General features: G+C 45.6%; 13 non-coding genes across 13 annotated transcripts; 6 read left to right on the forward strand and 7 right to left on the reverse strand.

Annotated features, from left to right (window-relative positions):
- Positions 1-525: 525 nt before the first annotated feature.
- trnas-gcu (transfer RNA serine (anticodon GCU)) lies at positions 526-607 on the reverse strand. Its single transcript has one exon. It is a non-coding gene; the product is annotated as a tRNA-Ser (tRNA).
- Positions 608-1,450: 843 nt separating this feature from the next.
- trnaa-agc (transfer RNA alanine (anticodon AGC)) lies at positions 1,451-1,523 on the forward strand. The gene has a single exon. It is a non-coding gene; the product is annotated as a tRNA-Ala (tRNA).
- Positions 1,524-3,152: 1,629 nt separating this feature from the next.
- On the forward strand, positions 3,153-3,225 carry trnaa-agc (transfer RNA alanine (anticodon AGC)). Its single transcript has one exon. It is a non-coding gene; the product is annotated as a tRNA-Ala (tRNA).
- Positions 3,226-4,832: 1,607 nt separating this feature from the next.
- Positions 4,833-4,905, forward strand: trnaa-agc (transfer RNA alanine (anticodon AGC)). The gene has a single exon. It is a non-coding gene; the product is annotated as a tRNA-Ala (tRNA).
- Positions 4,906-5,586: 681 nt separating this feature from the next.
- Positions 5,587-5,668, reverse strand: trnas-gcu (transfer RNA serine (anticodon GCU)). Its single transcript has one exon. It is a non-coding gene; the product is annotated as a tRNA-Ser (tRNA).
- An 844-nt stretch (positions 5,669-6,512) lies between these two features.
- On the forward strand, positions 6,513-6,585 carry trnaa-agc (transfer RNA alanine (anticodon AGC)). Its single transcript has one exon. It is a non-coding gene; the product is annotated as a tRNA-Ala (tRNA).
- Positions 6,586-7,288: 703 nt separating this feature from the next.
- Positions 7,289-7,370, reverse strand: trnas-gcu (transfer RNA serine (anticodon GCU)). The gene has a single exon. It is a non-coding gene; the product is annotated as a tRNA-Ser (tRNA).
- An 844-nt stretch (positions 7,371-8,214) lies between these two features.
- trnaa-agc (transfer RNA alanine (anticodon AGC)) lies at positions 8,215-8,287 on the forward strand. The gene has a single exon. It is a non-coding gene; the product is annotated as a tRNA-Ala (tRNA).
- A 1,228-nt stretch (positions 8,288-9,515) lies between these two features.
- On the reverse strand, positions 9,516-9,597 carry trnas-gcu (transfer RNA serine (anticodon GCU)). Its single transcript has one exon. It is a non-coding gene; the product is annotated as a tRNA-Ser (tRNA).
- A 3,348-nt stretch (positions 9,598-12,945) lies between these two features.
- trnas-gcu (transfer RNA serine (anticodon GCU)) lies at positions 12,946-13,027 on the reverse strand. Its single transcript has one exon. It is a non-coding gene; the product is annotated as a tRNA-Ser (tRNA).
- Positions 13,028-14,662: 1,635 nt separating this feature from the next.
- trnas-gcu (transfer RNA serine (anticodon GCU)) lies at positions 14,663-14,744 on the reverse strand. The gene has a single exon. It is a non-coding gene; the product is annotated as a tRNA-Ser (tRNA).
- Positions 14,745-18,094: 3,350 nt separating this feature from the next.
- trnas-gcu (transfer RNA serine (anticodon GCU)) lies at positions 18,095-18,176 on the reverse strand. Its single transcript has one exon. It is a non-coding gene; the product is annotated as a tRNA-Ser (tRNA).
- A 1,519-nt stretch (positions 18,177-19,695) lies between these two features.
- On the forward strand, positions 19,696-19,768 carry trnaa-agc (transfer RNA alanine (anticodon AGC)). The gene has a single exon. It is a non-coding gene; the product is annotated as a tRNA-Ala (tRNA).
- The last annotated feature ends 1,425 nt before the right edge of the window (positions 19,769-21,193 follow it).

The raw sequence follows: 21,193 nt of genomic DNA on the forward strand, positions 1-21,193 counted from the left end.
ATTTAGGCTTGTACACACAGTCAAAACGTTCTGCTGAAGTTCCAACCGAGTATCAGTGGGGGCGATCAGCCATTTCAGAAATTGCTGATTTCCTGGAACTTTTACACACTACCATATTTAGGGTTAACAGAGAATGGTTGGAAAAGAGAACATATCCAGTGAGTAGCAGTTTTGTGGGGGACTCTGCCTGCATGTGTCTCTACAGGCCTTGTATCTGTGGTGTCCTGTTCACTAGACGACATTAATGTGACACCTGAACCAAATGTTTTGTAGCCCCGGTGGGCAGAGCAGCATGGAATACACACCTTATTATACAGCCTATCTGCAGCCTATCAAGGAAGCTCTTCCAAAGCTGCTTGTCCAGTGAGCTTAATCACCTGCACTCACATGTCAACAGTCTGATTTCTGCATCAACTGTCACACTCGAGTTCTCTGCACAAAACAGTATTTGGTTTACCATTGGATGTTGTAAGTCCAGCAGAAGGTTTTATCTGTGTTTGTCTAAAAACACTTTAATCTGACATGCGACGAGGATGGGATTCGAACCCACGCGTGCAGAGCACAATGGATTAGCAGTCCATCGCCTTTACCACTCGGCCACCTCGTCAATTAAGCAAGAAAGGGCTACGAGACTTTGATCAGCAAAGACAGACCTACAGGATTTCTAGGTCACCTCGCAGGGTTTATTAAGAACACGTAAATATCTCCTCTCTGAATTTAATATCCAAGTACCTTTGCAAGGGAATTAGCTTAAATGGAAAAGCACTAGCTTTGTATGCAAGACGTAGTGGGATCAATACCAACATTCTCCAAATGCCTCATGCCTCCCCTGACCTCGTCAAGGTGACGCACAATCCTTTATCATACAGGTGATGCACATCTGAGATGGCTTGTGAATATATCTTTAGATGGATACATAGGTTGGAGCTGCCAGGCAGGAGGTCTAGAGGAAGACCAAAGCGGAGATTTATGGATGTAGTAAGGGAGGACATGAAGTTAGTTGGTATGAGTGAAGAGGATGCAGAGGACAGGGTTAGATGGACGCACATGATTCGCTGTGGCGACCCCTGAAAGGGAACAGCCGAAAGGAAAAGAAGAAGCACTTCTGAGATGGCCGACGAATGTCAATCCTGACAGTATTTCCATCCGTGTGTCTACACTCAAGCACAAGAACAGACTGCAGCCTATCAAGGAAGATTGTAGCCAACTCTTCTAAGGCTGCAATTAAACACTTTGGAGATTCTCTTTGGCAAAAAGGTGCACTCCATTAGCACCAAAACCTCATGCCACACCAACTGTTTGTTCCCTCCGACTGCTTCTGGCCTTGTCAACAAGGCCCGTGACTGTCAAGTATTCGGGCTCCACAATCTACAAACACAGAGGACATAAGGGGTGGATATTGAGAGTTTGTCCGGTACGCTGTGAACACAGGGAGGAAAAAAAGCTTGCAGGGGAATTAGCTCAAATGGTAGAGCGCTTGCTTAGCATGCAAGAGGTAGTGGGATCGATGCCCACATTCTCCACAATCCTTTGATTTCCTTTTTCCCATAAATGGATGAAACTGTTAAAAAGTTTCAGCCTCCATATCCCACATGTGCAGATCACAATCAATTAGAATGGGAAATTGCCTGTCAGCAGTACAGCTAAAAAGGCGACCAGTTTGCCGTCTGATCAGCTAAACACATGGCAGCCAGTCAATGCATTTAGGCTTGTACACACAGTCAAAACGTTCTGCTGAAGTTCCAACCGAGTATCAGTGGGGGCGATCAGCCATTTCAGAAATTGCTGATTTCCTGGAACTTTTACACACTACCATATTTAGGGTTAACAGAGAATGGTTGGAAAAGAGAACATATCCAGTGAGTAGCAGTTTTGTGGGGGACTCTGCCTGCATGTGTCTCTACAGGCCTTGTATCTGTGGTGTCCTGTTCACTAGACGACATTAATGTGACACCTGAACCAAATGTTTTGTAGCCCCGGTGGGCAGAGCAGCATGGAATACACACCTTATTATACAGCCTATCTGCAGCCTATCAAGGAAGCTCTTCCAAAGCTGCTTGTCCAGTGAGCTTAATCACCTGCACTCACATGTCAACAGTCTGATTTCTGCATCAACTGTCACACTCGAGTTCTCTGCACAAAACAGTATTTGGTTTACCATTGGATGTTGTAAGTCCAGCAGAAGGTTTTATCTGTGTTTGTCTAAAAACACTTTAATCTGACATGCGACGAGGATGGGATTCAAACCCACGCGTGCAGAGCACAATAGATTAGCAGTCCATCGCCTTAACCACTCGGCCACCTCGTCAATTAAGCAAGGAAGGGCGACGAGACTTAGATCAGCAAAGACAGACCTACAGGATTGCTAGGTCACCTCGCAGGGTTTAATAAGAACACCTAGAATATCTCCTCTCTGAATTTAATATCCAAGTACCTTTGCAAGGGAATTAGCTTAAATGGTAAATCACTAGCTTTGTATGCAAGAAGTACTGGGATCAATACCCACATTCTCCAAATGCCTCATGCCTCCCCTGACCTCGTCAAGGTGACGCGCAATCCTTTATCATACAGGCGATGCACTTCTTAGATGGCTTGTGAATATATCTTTAGATGGATACATAGGTTGGAGCTGCAAGGCAGGAGGTCTAGAGGAAGACCAAAGCGGAGATTTATGGATGTAGTAAGGGAGGACATGAAGTTAGTTGGTATGAGTGAAGAGGATGCAGAGGACAGGGTTAGATGGAGGCACATGATTCGCTGTGGCGACCCCTGAAAGGGAACAGCCGAAAGGAAAAGAAGAAGCACTTCTGAGATGGCCGACGAATGTCAATCCTGACAGTATTTCCATCCGTGTGTCTACACTCAAGCACAAGAACAGACTGCGGCCTATCAAGGAAGATTGTAGCCAACTCTTCTAAGGCTGCAATTAAACACTTTGGAGATTCTCTTTGGCAAAAAGGTGCACTCCATTAGCACCAAAACCTCATGCCACACCAACTGTTTGTTCCCTCCGACTGCTTCTGGCCTTGTCAACAAGGCCCGTGACTGTCAAGTATTCGGGCTCCACAATCTACAAACACAGAGGACATAAGGGGTGGATATTGAGAGTTTGTCCGGTACGCTGTGAACACAGGGAGGAAAAAAAGCTTGCAGGGGAATTAGCTCAAATGGTAGAGCGCTTGCTTAGCATGCAAGAGGTAGTGGGATCGATGCCCACATTCTCCACAATCGTTTGATTTCCTTTTTCCCATAAATGGATGAAACTGTTAAAAAGTTTCAGCCTCCATATCCCACATGTGCAGATCACAATCAATTAGAATGGGAAAGTGCCTGTCAGCAGTACAGCTAAAAAGGCGACCAGTTTGCCATCTCATCAGCTAAACACATGGCAGCCAGTCAATGCATTTAGTTCTGCTGAAGTTCCAACCGAGTATCAGTGGGGGCGATCAGCCATTTCAGAAATTGCTGATTTCCTGGAACTTTTACACACTACCATATTTAGGGTTAACAGAGAATGGTTGGAAAAGAGAACATATCCAGTGAGTAGCAGTTTTGTGGGGGACTCTGCCTGCATGTGTCTCTACAGGCCTTGTATCTGTGGTGTCCTGTTCACTAGACGACATTAATGTGACACCTGAACCAAATGTTTTGTAGCCCCGGTGGGCAGAGCAGCATGGAATACACACCTTATTATACAGCCTATCTGCAGCCTATCAAGGAAGCTCTTCCAAAGCTGCTTGTCCAGTGAGCTTAATCACCTGCACTCACATGTCAACAGTCTGATTTCTGCATCAACTGTCACACTCGAGTTCTCTGCACAAAACAGTATTTGGTTTACCATTGGATGTTGTAAGTCCAGCAGAAGGTTTTATCTGTGTTTGTCTAAAAACACTTTAATCTGACATGCGACGAGGATGGGATTCAAACCCACACGTGCAGAGCACAATAGATTAGCAGTCCATCGCCTTAACCACTCGGCCACCTCGTCAATTAAGCAAGGAAGGGCGACGAGACTTAGATCAGCAAAGACAGACCTACAGGATTGCTAGGTCACCTCGCAGGGTTTAATAAGAACACCTAGAATATCTCCTCTCTGAATTTAATATCCAAGTACCTTTGCAAGGGAATTAGCTTAAATGGTAAATCACTAGCTTTGTATGCAAGAAGTACTGGGATCAATACCCACATTCTCCAAATGCCTCATGCCTCCCCTGACCTCGTCAAGGTGACGCGCAATCCTTTATCATACAGGCGATGCACTTCTTAGATGGCTTGTGAATATATCTTTAGATGGATACATAGGTTGGAGCTGCAAGGCAGGAGGTCTAGAGGAAGACCAAAGCGGAGATTTATGGATGTAGTAAGGGAGGACATGAAGTTAGTTGGTATGAGTGAAGAGGATGCAGAGGACAGGGTTAGATGGAGGCACATGATTCGCTGTGGCGACCCCTGAAAGGGAACAGCCGAAAGGAAAAGAAGAAGCACTTCTGAGATGGCCGACGAATGTCAATCCTGACAGTATTTCCATCCGTGTGTCTACACTCAAGCACAAGAACAGACTGCGGCCTATCAAGGAAGATTGTAGCCAACTCTTCTAAGGCTGCAATTAAACACTTTGGAGATTCTCTTTGGCAAAAAGGTGCACTCCATTAGCACCAAAACCTCATGCCACACCAACTGTTTGTTCCCTCCGACTGCTTCTGGCCTTGTCAACAAGGCCCGTGACTGTCAAGTATTCGGGCTCCACAATCTACAAACACAGAGGACATAAGGGGTGGATATTGAGAGTTTGTCCGGTACGCTGTGAACACAGGGAGGAAAAAAAGCTTGCAGGGGAATTAGCTCAAATGGTAGAGCGCTTGCTTAGCATGCAAGAGGTAGTGGGATCGATGCCCACATTCTCCACAATCGTTTGATTTCCTTTTTCCCATAAATGGATGAAACTGTTAAAAAGTTTCAGCCTCCATATCCCACATGTGCAGATCACAATCAATTAGAATGGGAAAGTGCCTGTCAGCAGTACAGCTAAAAAGGCGACCAGTTTGCCGTCTCATCAGCTAAACACATGGCAGCCAGTCAATGCATTTAGTTCTGCTGAAGTTCCAACCGAGTATCAGTGGGGGCGATCAGCCATTTCAGAAATTGCTGATTTCATGGAACTTTTACACACTACCATATTTAGGGTTAACAGAGAATGGTTGGAAAAGAGAACATATCCACTAAGTAGCAGTTTTGTGGGGGACTCTGCCTGCATGTGTCTCTACAGGCCTTGTATCTGTGGTGTCCTGTTCACTAGACGACATTAATGTGACACCTGAACCAAATGTTTTGTAGCCCCGGTGGGCAGAGCAGCATGGAATACACACCTTATTATACAGCCTATCTGCAGCCTATCAAGGAAGCTCTTCCAAAGCTGCTTGTCCAGTGAGCTTAATCACCTGCACTCACATGTCAACAGTCTGATTTCTGCATCAACTGTCACACTCGAGTTCTCTGCACAAAACAGTATTTGGTTTACCATTGGATGTTGTAAGTCCAGCAGAAGGTTTTATCTGTGTTTGTCTAAAAACACTTTAATCTGACATGCGACGAGGATGGGATTCGAACCCACGCGTGCAGAGCACAATGGATTAGCAGTCCATCGCCTTAACCACTCGGCCACCTCGTCAATTAAGCAAGGAAGGGCGACGAGACTTTGATCAGCAAAGACAGACCTACAGGATTTCTAGGTCACCTCGCAGGGTTTAATAAGAACACCTAGAATATCTCCTCTCTGAATTTAATATCCAAGTACCTTTGCAAGGGAATTAGCTTAAATGGTAAAGCACTAGCTTTGTATGCAAGAAGTAGTGGGATCAATACCCACATTCTCCAAATGCCTCATGCCTCCCCTGACCTCGTCAAGGTGACGCGCAATCCTTTATCATACAGGCGATGCACTTCTGAGATGGCTTGTGAATATATCTTTAGATGGATACATAGGTTGGAGCTGCAAGGCAGGGGGTCTAGAGGAAGACCAAAGCGGAGATTTATGGATGTAGTAAGGGAGGACATGAAGTTAGTTGGTATGAGTGAAGAGGATGCAGAGGACAGGGTTAGATGGAGGCACATGATTCGCTGTGGCGACCCCTGAAAGGGAACAGCCGAAAGGAAAAGAAGAAGCACTTCTGAGATGGCCGACGAATGTCAATCCTGACAGTATTTCCATCCGTGTGTCTACACTCAAGCACAAGAACAGACTGCGGCCTATCAAGGAAGATTGTAGCCAACTCTTCTAAGGCTGCAATTAAACACTTTGGAGATTCTCTTTGGCCAAAAGGTGCACTCCATTAGCACCAAAACCTCATGCCACACCAACTGTTTGTTCCCTCCGACTGCTTCTGGCCTTGTCAACAAGGCCCGTGACTGTCAAGTATTCGGGCTCCACAATCTACAAACACAGAGGACATAAGGGGTGGATATTGAGAGTTTGTCCGGTACGCTGTGAACACAGGGAGGAAAAAAAGCTTGCAGGGGAATTAGCTCAAATGGTAGAGCGCTTGCTTAGCATGCAAGAGGTAGTGGGATCGATGCCCACATTCTCCACAATCGTTTGATTTCCTTTTTCCCATAAATGGATGAAACTGTTAAAAAGTTTCAGCCTCCATATCCCACATGTGCAGATCACAATCAATTAGAATGGGAAATTGCCTGTCAGCAGTACAGCTAAAAAGGCGACCAGTTTGCCGTCTGATCAGCTAAACACATGGCAGCCAGTCAATGCATTTAGGCTTATACACACAGTCAAAACGTTCTGCTGAAGTTCCAACCGAGTATCAGTGGGGGCGATCAGCCATTTCAGAAATTGCTGATTTCATGGAACTTTTACACACTACCATATTTAGGGTTAACAGAGAATGGTTGGAAAAGAGAACATATCCACTGAGTAGCAGTTTTGTGGGGGACTCTGCCTGCATGTGTCTCTACAGGCCTTGTATCTGTGGTGTCCTGTTCACTAGACGACATTAATGTGACACCTGAACCAAATGTTTTGTAGCCCCGGTGGGCAGAGCAGCATGGAATACACACCTTATTATACAGCCTATCTGCAGCCTATCAAGGAAGCTCTTCCAAAGCTGCTTGTCCAGTGAGCTTAATCACCTGCACTCACATGTCAACAGTCTGATTTCTGCATCAACTGTCACACTCGAGTTCTCTGCACAAAACAGTATTTGGTTTACCATTGGATGTTGTAAGTCCAGCAGAAGGTTTTATCTGTGTTTGTCTAAAAACACTTTAATCTGACATGCGACGAGGATGGGATTCGAACCCACGCGTGCAGAGCACAATGGATTAGCAGTCCATCGCCTTAACCACTCGGCCACCTCGTCAATTAAGCAAGGAAGGGCGACGAGACTTTGATCACCAAAGACAGACCTATAGGATTTCTAGGTGACCTCGCAGGGTTTAATAAGAACACCTAGAATATCTCCTCTCTGAATTTAATATCCAAGTACCTTTGCAAGGGAATTAGCTTAAATGGTAAAGCACTAGCTTTGTATGCAAGAAGTAGTGGGATCAATACCCACATTCTCCAAATGCCTCATGCCTCCCCTGACCTCGTCAAGGTGACGCGCAATCCTTTATCATACAGGCGATGCACTTCTGAGATGGCTTGTGAATATATCTTTAGATGGATACATAGGTTGGAGCTGCAAGGCAGGAGGTCTAGAGGAAGACCAAAGCGGAGATTTATGGATGTAGTAAGGGAGGACATGAAGTTAGTTGGTATGAGTGAAGAGGATGCAGAGGACAGGGTTAGATGGAGGCACATGATTCGCTGTGGCGACCCCTGAAAGGGAACAGCCGAAAGGAAAAGAAGAAGCACTTCTGAGATGGCGGACGAATGTCAATCCTGACAGAATTTCCATCCGTGTGTCTACACTCAAGCACAAGAACAGACTGCGGCCTATCAAGGAAGATTGTAGCCAACTCTTCTAAGGCTGCAATTAAACACTTTGGAGATTCTCTTTGGCCAAAAGGTGCACTCCATTAGCACCAAAACCTCATGCCACACCAACTGTTTGTTCCCTCCGACTGCTTCTGGCCTTGTCAACAAGGCCCGTGACTGTCAAGTATTCGGGCTCCACAATCTACAAACACAGAGGACATAAGGGGTGGATATTGAGAGTTTGTCCGGTACGCTGTGAACACAGGGAGGAAAAAAAGCTTGCAGGGGAATTAGCTCAAATGGTAGAGCGCTTGCTTAGCATGCAAGAGGTAGTGGGATCGATGCCCACATTCTCCACAATCGTTTGATTTCCTTTTTCCCATAAATGGATGAAACTGTTAAAAAGTTTCAGCCTCCATATCCCACATGTGCAGATCACAATCAATTAGAATGGGAAAGTGCCTGTCAGCAGTACAGCTAAAAAGGCGACCAGTTTGCCGTCTCATCAGCTAAACACATGGCAGCCAGTCAATGCATTTAGTTCTGCTGAAGTTCCAACCGAGTATCAGTGGGGGCGATCAGCCATTTCAGAAATTGCTGATTTCCTGGAACTTTTACACACTACCATATTTAGGGTTAACAGAGAATGGTTGGAAAAGAGAACATATCCAGTGAGTAGCAGTTTTGTGGGGGACTCTGCCTGCATGTTTCTCTACAGGCCTTGTATCTGTGGTGTCCTGTTCACTAGACGACATTAATGTGACACCAGAACCAAATGTTTTGTAGCCCCGGTGGGCAGAGCAGCATGGAATACACACCTTATTATACAGCCTATCTGCAGCCTATCAAGGAAGCTCTTCCAAAGCTGCTTGTCCAGTGAGCTTAATCACCTGCACTCACATGTCAACAGTCTGATTTCTGCATCAACTGTCACACTCGAGTTCTCTGCACAAAACAGTATTTGGTTTACCATTGGATGTTGTAAGTCCAGCAGAAGGTTTTATCTGTGTTTGTCTAAAAACACTTTAATCTGACATGCGACGAGGATGGGATTCGAACCCACGCGTGTTATACACACAGTCAAAACGTTCTGCTGAAGTTCCAACCGAGTATCAGTGGGGGCGAACAGCCATTTCAGAAATTGCTGATTTCCTGGAACTTTTACACACTACCATATTTAGGGTTAACAGAGAATGGTTGGAAAAGAGAACATATCCAGTGAGTAGCAGTTTTGTGGGGGACTCTGCCTGCATGTGTCTCTACAGGCCTTGTATCTGTGGTTTCCTGTTCACTAGACGACATTAATGTGACACCTGAACCAAATGTTTTGTAGCCCCGGTGGGCAGAGCAGCTTGGAATACACACCTTATTATACAGCCTATCTGCAGCCTATCAAGGAAGCTCTTCCAAAGCTGCTTGTCCAGTGGGCTTAATCACCTGCACTCACATGTCAACAGTCTGATTTCTGCATCAACTGTCACACTCGAGTTCTCTGCACAAAACAGTATTTGGTTTACCATTGGATGTTGTAAGTCCAGCAGAAGGTTTTATCTGTGTTTGTCTAAAAACACTTTAATCTGACATGCGACGAGAATGGGATTCGAACCCACGCGTGCAGAGCACAATGGATTAGCAGTCCATCGCCTTAACCACTCGGCCACCTCGTCAATTAAGCAAGGAAGGGCGACGCGACTTTGATCAGCAAAGACAGACCTACAGGATTTCTAGGTCACCTCGCAAGGCTTAATAAGAACACCTAGAATATCTCCTCTCTGAATTTAATATCCAAGTACCTTTGCAAGGGAATAAGCTTAAATGGTAAAGCACTATCTTTGTATGCAAGAAGTAGTGGGATCAATACCCACATTCTCCAAATGCCTCATGCCTCCCCTGACCTCGTCAAGCTGACGCGCAATCCTTTATCATACAGGCGATGCACTTCTGAGATGGCTTGTGAATATATCTTTTAATGGATACATAGGTTGGAGCTGCCAGGCAGGAGGTCTAGAGGAAGACCAAAGCGGAGATTTATGGATGTAGCAAGGGAGGACATGAAGTTAGTTGGTATGAGTGAAGCGGATGCAGACGACAGGGTTAGATGGACGCACGTGATTCGCTGTGGCGACCCCTGAAAGGGAACAGCCGAAAGGAAAAGAAGAAGCACTTCTGAGATGGCCGACGAATGTCAATACCGACAGTATTTCCATCCGTGTGTCTACACTCAAGCACAAGAACAGACTGCAGCCTATCAAGGAAGATTGTAACCAACTCTTCTAAGGCTGCAATTAAACACTTTGGAGATTCTCTTTGGCAAAAAGGTGCACTCCATTAGCACCAAAACCTCATGCCACACCAACTGTTTGTTCCCTCCGACTGCTTCTGGCCTTGTCAACAAGGCCCGTGACTGTCAAGTATTCGGGCTCCACAATCTACAAACACAGAGGACATAAGGGGTGGATATTGAGAGTTTGTCCGGTACGTTTGCAAATTCTGCCCTGTGAACACAGGGAGGAACAAAAGCTTGCAGCGGAATTATATCAAAAGGTAGAGCGCTAGCTTAGCATGCAAGAGGTAGTGGGATCGATGCCCACATTCTCCACAATCCTTTGATTTCCTTTTTCCCATAAATGGATGAAACTGTTAAAAAGTTTCAGCCTCCGTATCCCACATGTGCAGATCACAATCATTTAGAATGGGAAATTGCCTGTCAGGAGTACAGCTAAAAAGGCGACCAGTTTGCCGTCTGATCAGCTAAACACATGGCAGCCAGTCAATGCATTTAAGCTTGTACACACAGTCAAAACGTTCTGCTGAAGTTCCAACCGAGTATCAGTGGGGGCGAACAGCCATTTCAGAAATTGCTGATTTCCTGGAACTTTTACACACTACCATATTTAGGGTTAACAGAGGATGGTTGGAAAAGAGAACATATCCAGTGAGTAGCAGTTTTGTGGGGGACTCTGCCTGCATGTGTCTCCACAGGCCTTGTATCTGTGGTGTCCTGTTCACTAGACGACATTAATGTGACACCTGAACCAAATGTTTTGTAGCCCCGGTGGGCAGAGCAGCATGGAATACACACCTTATTATACAGCCTATCTGCAGCCTATCAAGGAAGCTCTTCCAAAGCTGCTTGTCCAGTGGGCTTAATCACCTGCACTCACATGTCAACAGTCTGATTTCTGCATCAACTGTCACACTCGAGTTCTCTGCACAAAACAGTATTTGGTTTACCATTGGGTGTTGTAAGTCCAGCAGAAGGTTTTATCTGTGTTTGTCTCAAAACACTTTAATCTGACATGCGACGAGGATGGGATTCGAACATACGCGTGCAGAGCACAATGGATTAGCAGTCCATCGCCTTAACCACTCGGCCACCTCGTCAATTAAGCAAGGAAGGGCGACGAGACTTTGATCAGCAAAGACAGACCTACAGGATTTCTAGGTCACCTCGCAGGGTTTAATGAGAACACGTAGAATATCTCCTCTCTGAATTTAATATCCAAGTACCTTTGCAAGGGAATAAGCTTAAATGGTAAAGCACTATCTTTGTATGCAAGAAGTAGTGGGATCAATACCCACATTCTCCAAATGCCTCATGCCTCCCCTGACCTCGTCAAGCTGACGCGCAATCCTTTATCATACAGGCGATGCACTTCTGAGATGGCTTGTGAATATATCTTTTAATGGATACATAGGTTGGAGCTGCCAGGCAGGAGGTCTAGAGGAAGACCAAAGCGGAGATTTATGGATGTAGCAAGGGAGGACATGAAGTTAGTTGGTATGAGTGAAGCGGATGCAGACGACAGGGTTAGATGGACGCACGTGATTCGCTGTGGCGACCCCTGAAAGGGAACAGCCGAAAGGAAAAGAAGAAGCACTTCTGAGATGGCCGACGAATGTCAATCCCGACAGTATTTCCATCCGTGTGTCTACACTCAAGCACAAGAACAGACTGCAGCCTATCAAGGAAGATTGTAACCAACTCTTCTAAGGCTGCAATTAAACACTTTGGAGATTCTCTTTGGCAAAAAGGTGCACTCCATTAGCACCAAAACCTCATGCCACACCAACTGTTTGTTCCCTCCGACTGCTTCTGGCCTTGTCAACAAGGCCCGTGACTGTCAAGTATTCGGGCTCCACAATCTACAAACACAGAGGACATAAGGGGTAGATATTGAGAGTTTGTCCGGTACGTTTGCAAATTCTGCCCTGTGAACACGGAGGAAAAAAAGCTTGCAGGGGAATTAGCTCAAATGGTAGAGCGCTTGCTTAGCATGCAAGAGGTAGTGGGATCGATGCCAACATTCTCCACAATCCTTTGATTTCCTTTTTCCTATAAATGGATGAAACTGTTAAAAATTTTCAGCCTCCATATCCCACATGTGCAGATCACAATCAACTAGAATGGGAAATTGCCTGTCAGCAGTACAGCTAAAAAGGCGACCAGTTTGCCGTCTGATCAGCTAAACACATGGCAGCCAGTCAATGCATTTAGGCTTGTACACACAGTCAAAACGTTCTGCTGAAGTTCCAACCGAGTATCAGTGGGGGCGAACAGCCATTTCAGAAATTGCTGATTTCCTGGAACTTTTACACACTACCATATTTAGGGTTAACAGAGAATGGTTGGAAAAGAGAACATATCGAGTGAGTAGCAGTTTTGTGGGGGACTCTGCCTGCATGTGTCTCTACAGGCCTTGTATCTGTGGTTTCCTGTTCACTAGACGACATTAATGTGACACCTGAACCAAATGTTTTGTAGCCCCGGTGGGCAGAGCAGCTTGGAATACACACCTTATTATACAGCCTATCTGCAGCCTATCAAGGAAGCTCTTCCAAAGCTGCTTGTCCAGTGGGCTTAATCACCTGCACTCACATGTCAACAGTCTGATTTCTGCATCAACTGTCACACTCGAGTTCTCTGCACAAAACAGTATTTGGTTTACCATTGGATGTTATATCCCGCAGAAGGTTTTATCTGTGTTTGTCTAAAAACACTTTAATCTGACATGCGACGAGGATGGGATTCGAACCCACGCGTGCAGAGCACAATGGATTAGCAGTCCATCGCCTTAACCACTCGGCCACCTCGTCAATTAAGCAAGGAAGGGCGACGCGACTTTGATCAGCAAAGACAGACCTACAGGATTTCTAGGTCACCTCGCAAGGCTTAATAAGAACACCTAGAATATCTCCTCTCTGAATTTAATATCCAAGTACCTTTGCAAGGGAATAAGCTTAAATGGTAAAGCACTATCTTTGTATGCAAGAAGTAGTGGGATCAATACCCACATTCTCCAAATGCCTCATGCCTCCCCTGACCTCGTCAAGCTGACGCGCAATCCTTTATCATACAGGCGATGCACTTCTGAGATGGCTTGTGAATATATCTTTTAATGGATACATAGGTTGGAGCTGCCAGGCAGGAGGTCTAGAGGAAGACCAAAGCGGAGATTTATGGATGTAGCAAGGGAGGACATGAAGTTAGTTGGTATGAGTGAAGCGGATGCAGACGACAGGGTTAGATGGACGCACGTGATTCGCTGTGGCGACCCCTGAAAGGGAACAGCCGAAAGGAAAAGAAGAAGCACTTCTGAGATGGCCGACGAATGTCAATACCGACAGTATTTCCATCCGTGTGTCTACACTCAAGCACAAGAACAGACTGCAGCCTATCAAGGAAGATTGTAACCAACTCTTCTAAGGCTGCAATTAAACACTTTGGAGATTCTCTTTGGCAAAAAGGTGCACTCCATTAGCACCAAAACCTCATGCCACACCAACTGTTTGTTCCCTCCGACTGCTTCTGGCCTTGTCAACAAGGCCCGTGACTGTCAAGTATTCGGGCTCCACAATCTACAAACACAGAGGACATAAGGGGTAGATATTGAGAGTTTGTCCGGTACGTTTGCAAATTCTGCCCTGTGAACACAGGGAAGAAAAAAAGCTTGCAGGGGAATTAGCTCAAATGGTAGAGCGCTTGCTTAGCATGCAAGAGGTAGTGGGATCGATGCCAACATTCTCCACAATTCTTTGATTTCCTTTTTCCCATAAATGGATGAAACTGTTAAAAATTTTCAGCCTCCATATCCCACATGTGCAGATCACAATCAACTAGAATGGGAAATTGCCTGTCAGCAGTACAGCTAAAAAGGCGACCAGTTTGCCGTCTGATCAGCTAAACACATGGCAGCCAGTCAATGCATTTAGGCTTGTACACACAGTCAAAACGTTCTGCTGAAGTTCCAACCGAGTATCAGTGGGGGCGAACAGCCATTTCAGAAATTGCTGATTTCCTGGAACTTTTACACACTACCATATTTAGGGTTAACAGAGAATGGTTGGAAAAGAGAACATATCCACTGAGTAGCAGTTTTGTGGGGGACTCTGCCTGCATGTGTCTCTACAGGCCTTGTATCTGTGGTGTCCTGTTCACTAGACGACATTAATGTGACACCTGAACCAAATGTTTTGTAGCCCCGGTGGGCAGAGCAGCATGGAATACACACCTTATTATACAGCCTATCTGCAGCCTATCAAGGAAGCTCTTCCAAAGCTGCTTGTCCAGTGAGCTTAATCACCTGCACTCACATGTCAACAGTCTGATTTCTGCATCAACTGTCACACTCGAGTTCTCTGCACAAAACAGTATTTGGTTTACCATTGGATGTTGTAAGTCCAGCAGAAGGTTTTATCTGTGTTTGTCTAAAAACACTTTAATCTGACATGCGACGAGGATGGGATTCGAACCCACGCGTGCAGAGCACAATGGATTAGCAGTCCATCGCCTTAACCACTCGGCCACCTCGTCAATCAAGCAAGGAAGGGCGACGCGACTTTGATCAGCAAAGACAGACCTACAGGATTTCTAGGTCACCTCGCAAGGCTTAATAAGAACACCTAGAATATCTCCTCTCTGAATTTAATATCCAAGTACCTTTGCAAGGGAATAAACTTAAATGGTAAAGCACTATCTTTGTATGCAAGAAGTAGTGGGATCAATACCCACATTCTCCAAATGCCTCATGCCTCCCCTGACCTCGTCAAGCTGACGCGCAATCCTTTATCATACAGGCGATGCACTTCTGAGATGGCTTGTGAATATATCTTTTAATGGATACATAGGTTGGAGCTGCCAGGCAGGAGGTCTAGAGGAAGACCAAAGCGGAGATTTATGGATGTAGCAAGGGAGGACATGAAGTTAGTTGGTATGAGTGAAGCGGATGCAGACGACAGGGTTAGATGGACGCACGTGATTCGCTGTGGCGACCCCTGAAAGGGAACAGCCGAAAGGAAAAGAAGAAGCACTTCTGAGATGGCCGACGAATGTCAATACCGACAGTATTTCCATCCGTGTGTCTACACTCAAGCACAAGAACAGACTGCAGCCTATCAAGGAAGATTGTAACCAACTCTTCTAAGGCTGCAATTAAACACTTTGGAGATTCTCTTTGGCAAAAAGGTGCACTCCATTAGCACCAAAACCTCATGCCACACCAACTGTTTGTTCCCTCCGACTGCTTCTGGCCTTGTCAACAAGGCCCGTGACTGTCAAGTATTCGGGCTCCACAATCTACAAACACAGAGGACATAAGGGGTGGATATTGAGAGTTTGTCCGGTACGTTTGCAAATTCTGCCCTGTGAACACAGGGAGGAACAAAAGCTTGCAGCGGAATTATATCAAAAGGTAGAGCGCTAGCTTAGCATGCAAGAGGTAGTGGGATCGATGCCCACATTCTCCACAATCCTTTGATTTCCTTTTTCCCATAAATGGATGAAACTGTTAAAAAGTTTCAGCCTCCGTATCCCACATGTGCAGATCACAATCATTTAGAATGGGAAATTGCCTGTCAGGAGTACAGCTAAAAAGGCGACCAGTTTGCCGTCTGATCAGCTAAACACATGGCAGCCAGTCAATGCATTTAAGCTTGTACACACAGTCAAAACGTTCTGCTGAAGTTCCAACCGAGTATCAGTGGGGGCGAACAGCCATTTCAGAAATTGCTGATTTCCTGGAACTTTTACACACTACCATATTTAGGGTTAACAGAGGATGGTTGGAAAAGAGAACATATCCAGTGAGTAGCAGTTTTGTGGGGGACTCTGCCTGCATGTGTCTCCACAGGCCTTGTATCTGTGGTGTCCTGTTCACTAGACGACATTAATGTGACACCTGAACCAAATGTTTTGTAGCCCCGGTGGGCAGAGCAGCATGGAATACACACCTTATTATACAGCCTATCTGCAGCCTATCAAGGAAGCTCTTCCAAAGCTGCTTGTCCAGTGGGCTTAATCACCTGCACTCACATGTCAACAGTCTGATTTCTGCATCAACTGTCACACTCGAGTTCTCTGCACAAAACAGTATTTGGTTTACCATTGGATGTTGTAAGTCCAGCAGAAGGTTTTATCTGTGTTTGTCTCAAAACACTTTAATCTGACATGCGACGAGGATGGGATTCGAACATACGCGTGCAGAGCACAATGGATTAGCAGTCCATCGCCTTAACCACTCGGCCACCTCGTCAATTAAGCAAGGAAGGGCGACGAGACTTTGATCAGCAAAGACAGACCTACAGGATTTCTAGGTCACCTCGCAGGGTTTAATGAGAACACGTAGAATATCTCCTCTCTGAATTTAATATCCAAGTACCTTTGCAAGGGAATAAGCTTAAATGGTAAAGCACTATCTTTGTATGCAAGAAGTAGTGGGATCAATACCCACATTCTCCAAATGCCTCATGCCTCCCCTGACCTCGTCAAGCTGACGCGCAATCCTTTATCATACAGGCGATGCACTTCTGAGATGGCTTGTGAATATATCTTTTAATGGATACATAGGTTGGAGCTGCCAGGCAGGAGGTCTAGAGGAAGACCAAAGCGGAGATTTATGGATGTAGCAAGGGAGGACATGAAGTTAGTTGGTATGAGTGAAGCGGATGCAGACGACAGGGTTAGATGGACGCACGTGATTCGCTGTGGCGACCCCTGAAAGGGAACAGCCGAAAGGAAAAGAAGAAGCACTTCTGAGATGGCCGACGAATGTCAATCCCGACAGTATTTCCATCCGTGTGTCTACACTCAAGCACAAGAACAGACTGCAGCCTATCAAGGAAGATTGTAACCAACTCTTCTAAGGCTGCAATTAAACACTTTGGAGATTCTCTTTGGCAAAAAGGTGCACTCCATTAGCACCAAAACCTCATGCCACACCAACTGTTTGTTCCCTCCGACTGCTTCTGGCCTTGTCAACAAGGCCCGTGACTGTCAAGTATTCGGGCTCCACAATCTACAAACACAGAGGACATAAGGGGTAGATATTGAGAGTTTGTCCGGTACGTTTGCAAATTCTGCCCTGTGAACACGGAGGAAAAAAAGCTTGCAGGGGAATTAGCTCAAATGGTAGAGCGCTTGCTTAGCATGTAAGAGGTAGTGGGATCGATGCCCACATTCTCCACAATCCTTTGATTTCCTTTTTCCCATAAATGGATGAAACTGTTAAAAAGTTTCAGCCTCCATATCCCACATGTGCAGATCACAATCAATTAGAATGGGAAATTGCCTGTCAGCAGTACAGCTAAAAAGGCGACCAGTTTGCTGTCTGATCAGCTAAACACATGGCAGCCAGTCAATGCATTTAGGCTTGTACACACAGTCAAAACGTTCTGCTGAAGTTCCAACCGAGTATCAGTGGGGGCGATCAGCCATTTCAGAAATTGCTGATTTCCTGGAACTTTTACACACTACCATATTCAGGGTTAACAGAGAATGGTTGGAAAAGAGAACACATCCAGTGAGTAGCAGTTTTGTAGGGGACTCTGCCTGCATGTGTCTCTACAGGCCTTGTATCTGTGGTGTCCTGTTCACTAGACGACCTTAATGTGACACCTGAACCAAATTTTTTGTAGCCCCGGTGGGCAGAGCAGCTTGGAATACACACCTTATTATACAGCCTATCTGCAGCCTATCAAGGAAGCTCTTCCAAAGCTGCTTGTCCAGTGGGCTTAATCACCTGCACTCATATGTCAACAGTCTGATTTCTGCATCAACTGTCACACTCGAGTTCTCTGCACAAAACAGTATTTGGTTTACCATTGGATGTTGTAAGTCCAGCAGAAGGTTTTATCTGTGTTTGTCTAAAAACACTTTAATCTGACATGCGACGAGGATGGGATTCGAACCCACGCGTGCAGAGCACAATGGATTAGCAGTCCATCGCCTTAACCTCTCGGCCACCTCGTCAATTAAGCAAGGAAGGGCGACGAGACTTTGATCAGCAAAGACAGACCTACAGGATTTCTAGGTCACCTCGCAGGGTTTAATAAGAACACCTAGAATATCTCCTCTCTGAATTTAATATCCAAGTACCTTTGCAAGGGAATTAGCTTAAATGGTAAAGCACTAGCTTTGTATGCAAGAAGTACTGGGATCAATACCCACATTCTCCAAATGCCTCATGCCTCCCCTGACCTCGTCAAGGTGACGCGCAATCCTTTATCATACAGGCGATGCACTTCTGAGATGGCTTGTGAATATATCTTTAGATGGATACATAGGTTGGAGCTGCAAGGCAGGAGGTCTAGAGGAAGACCAAAGCGGAGATTTATGGATGTAGTAAGGGAGGACATGAAGTTAGTTGGTATGAGTGAAGAGGATGCAGAGGACAGGGTTAGATGGACGCACATGATTCGCTGTGGCGACCCCTGAAAGGGAACAGCCGAAAGGAAAAGAAGAAGCACTTCTGAGATGGCCGACGAATGTCAATCCTGACAGAATTTCCATCCGTGTGTCTACACTCAAGCACAAGAACAGACTGCGGCCTATCAAGGAAGATTGTAGCCAACTCTTCTAAGGCTGCAATTAAACACTTTGGAGATTCTCTTTGGCCAAAAGATGCACTCCATTAGAACCAAAACCTCATGCCACACCAACTGTTTGTTCCCTTTGATCAGCAAAGACAGACCTACAGGATTTCTAGGTCACCTCGCAGGGTTTAATAAGAACACCTAGAATATCTCCTCTCTGAATTTAATATCCAAGTACCTTTGCAAGGGAATTAGCTTAAATGATAAAGCAGTAGCTTTGTATGCAAGAAGTACTGGGATCAATACCCACATTCTCCAAATGCCTCATGCCTCCCCTGACCTCGTCAAGGTGACGCGCAATCCTTTATCATACAGGCGATGCACTTCTGAGATGGCTTGTGAATATATCTTTAGATGGATACATAGGTTGGAGCTGCAAGGCAGGAGGTCTAGAGGAAGACCAAAGCGGAGATTTATGGATGTAGTAAGGGAGGACATGAAGTTAGTTGGTATGAGTGAAGAGGATGCAGAGGACAGGGTTAGATGGAGGCACATGATTCGCTGTGGCGACCCCTGAAAGGGAACAGCCGAAAGGAAAAGAAGAAGCACTTCTGAGATGGCCGACGAATGTCAATCCTGACAGAATTTCCATCCGTGTGTCTACACTCAAGCACAAGAACAGACTGCGGCCTATCAAGGAAGATTGTAGCCAACTCTTCTAAGGCTGCAATTAAACACTTTGGAGATTCTCTTTGGCCAAAAGGTGCACTCCATTAGCACCAAAACCTCATGCCACACCAACTGTTTGTTCCCTCCGACTGCTTCTGGCCTTGTCAACAAGGCCCGTGACTGTCAAGTATTCGGGCTCCACAATCTACAAACACAGAGGACATAAGGGGTGGATATTGAGAGTTTGTCCGGTACGCTGTGAACACAGGGAGGAAAAAAAGCTTGCAGGGGAATTAGCTCAAATGGTAGAGCGCTTGCTTAGCATGCAAGAGGTAGTGGGATCGATGCCCACATTCTCCACAATCGTTTGATTTCCTTTTTCCCATAAATGGATGAAACTGTTAAAAAGTTTCAGCCTCCATATCCCACATGTGCAGATCACAATCAATTAGAATGGGAAATTGCCTGTCAGCAGTACAGCTAAAAAGGCGACCAGTTTGCCGTCTGATCAGCTAAACACATGGCAGCCAGTCAATGCATTTAGGCTTGTACACACAGTCAAAACGTTCTGCTGAAGTTCCAACCGAGTATCAGTGGGGGCGATCAGCCATTTCAGAAATTACTGATTTCCTTGAACTTTTACACACTACCATATTCAGGGTTAACAGAGAATGGTTGGAAAAGAGAACATATCCAGTGAGTAGCAGTTTTGTGGGGGACTCTGCCTGTATGTGTCTCTACAGGCCTTGTATCTGTGGTGTCCTGTTCACTAGACGACATTAATGTGACACCTGAACCAAATGTTTTGTAGCCCCGGTGGGCAGAGCAGCATGGAATACACACCTTATTATACAGCCTATCTGCAGCCTATCAAGGAAGCTCTTCCAAAGCTGCTTGTCCAGTGAGCTTAATCACCTGCACTCACATGTCAACAGTCTGATTTCTGCATCAACTGTCACACTCGAGTTCTCTGCACAAAACAGTATTTGGTTTACCATTGGATGTTGTAAGTCCAGCAGAAGGTTTTATCTGTGTTTGTCTAAAAACACTTTAATCTGACATGCGACGAGGATGGGATTCGAACCCACGCGTGCAGAGCACAATGGATTAGCAGTCCATCGCCTTAACCACTCGGCCACTTCTTCAATTAAGCAAGGAAGGGCGACGAGACTTTGATCAGCAAAGACAGACCTACAGGATTTCTAGGTCACCTCGCAGGGTTTAATAAGAACACCTAGAATATCTCCTCTCTGAATTTAATATCCAAGTACCTTTGCAAGGGAATTAGCTTAAATGGTAAAGCACTAGCTTTGTATGCAAGAAGTACTGGGATCAATACCCACATTCTCCAAATGCCTCATGCCTCCCCTGACCTCGTCAAGGTGACGCGCAATCCTTTATCATACAGGCGATGCACTTCTGAGATGGCTTGTGAATATATCTTTAGATGGATACATAGGTTGGAGCTGCAAGGCAGGAGGTCTAGAGGAAGACCAAAGCGGAGATTTATGGATGTAGTAAGGGAGGACATGAAGTTAGTTGGTATGAGTGAAGAGGATGCAGAGGACAGGGTTAGATGGAGGCACATGATTCGCTGTGGCGACCCCTGAAAGGGAACAGCCGAAAGGAAAAGAAGAAGCACTTCTGAGATGGCCGACGAATGTCAATCCTGACAGAATTTCCATCCGTGTGTCTACACTCAAGCACAAGAACAGACTGCGGCCTATCAAGGAAGATTGTAGCCAACTCTTCTAAGGCTGCAATTAAACACTTTGGAGATTCTCT

This window comes from Channa argus, unplaced genomic scaffold, assembly GCF_033026475.1.
Source record: "Channa argus isolate prfri unplaced genomic scaffold, Channa argus male v1.0 Contig063, whole genome shotgun sequence".
NCBI classification, from domain to species: Eukaryota; Metazoa; Chordata; class Actinopteri; order Anabantiformes; family Channidae; genus Channa; species Channa argus.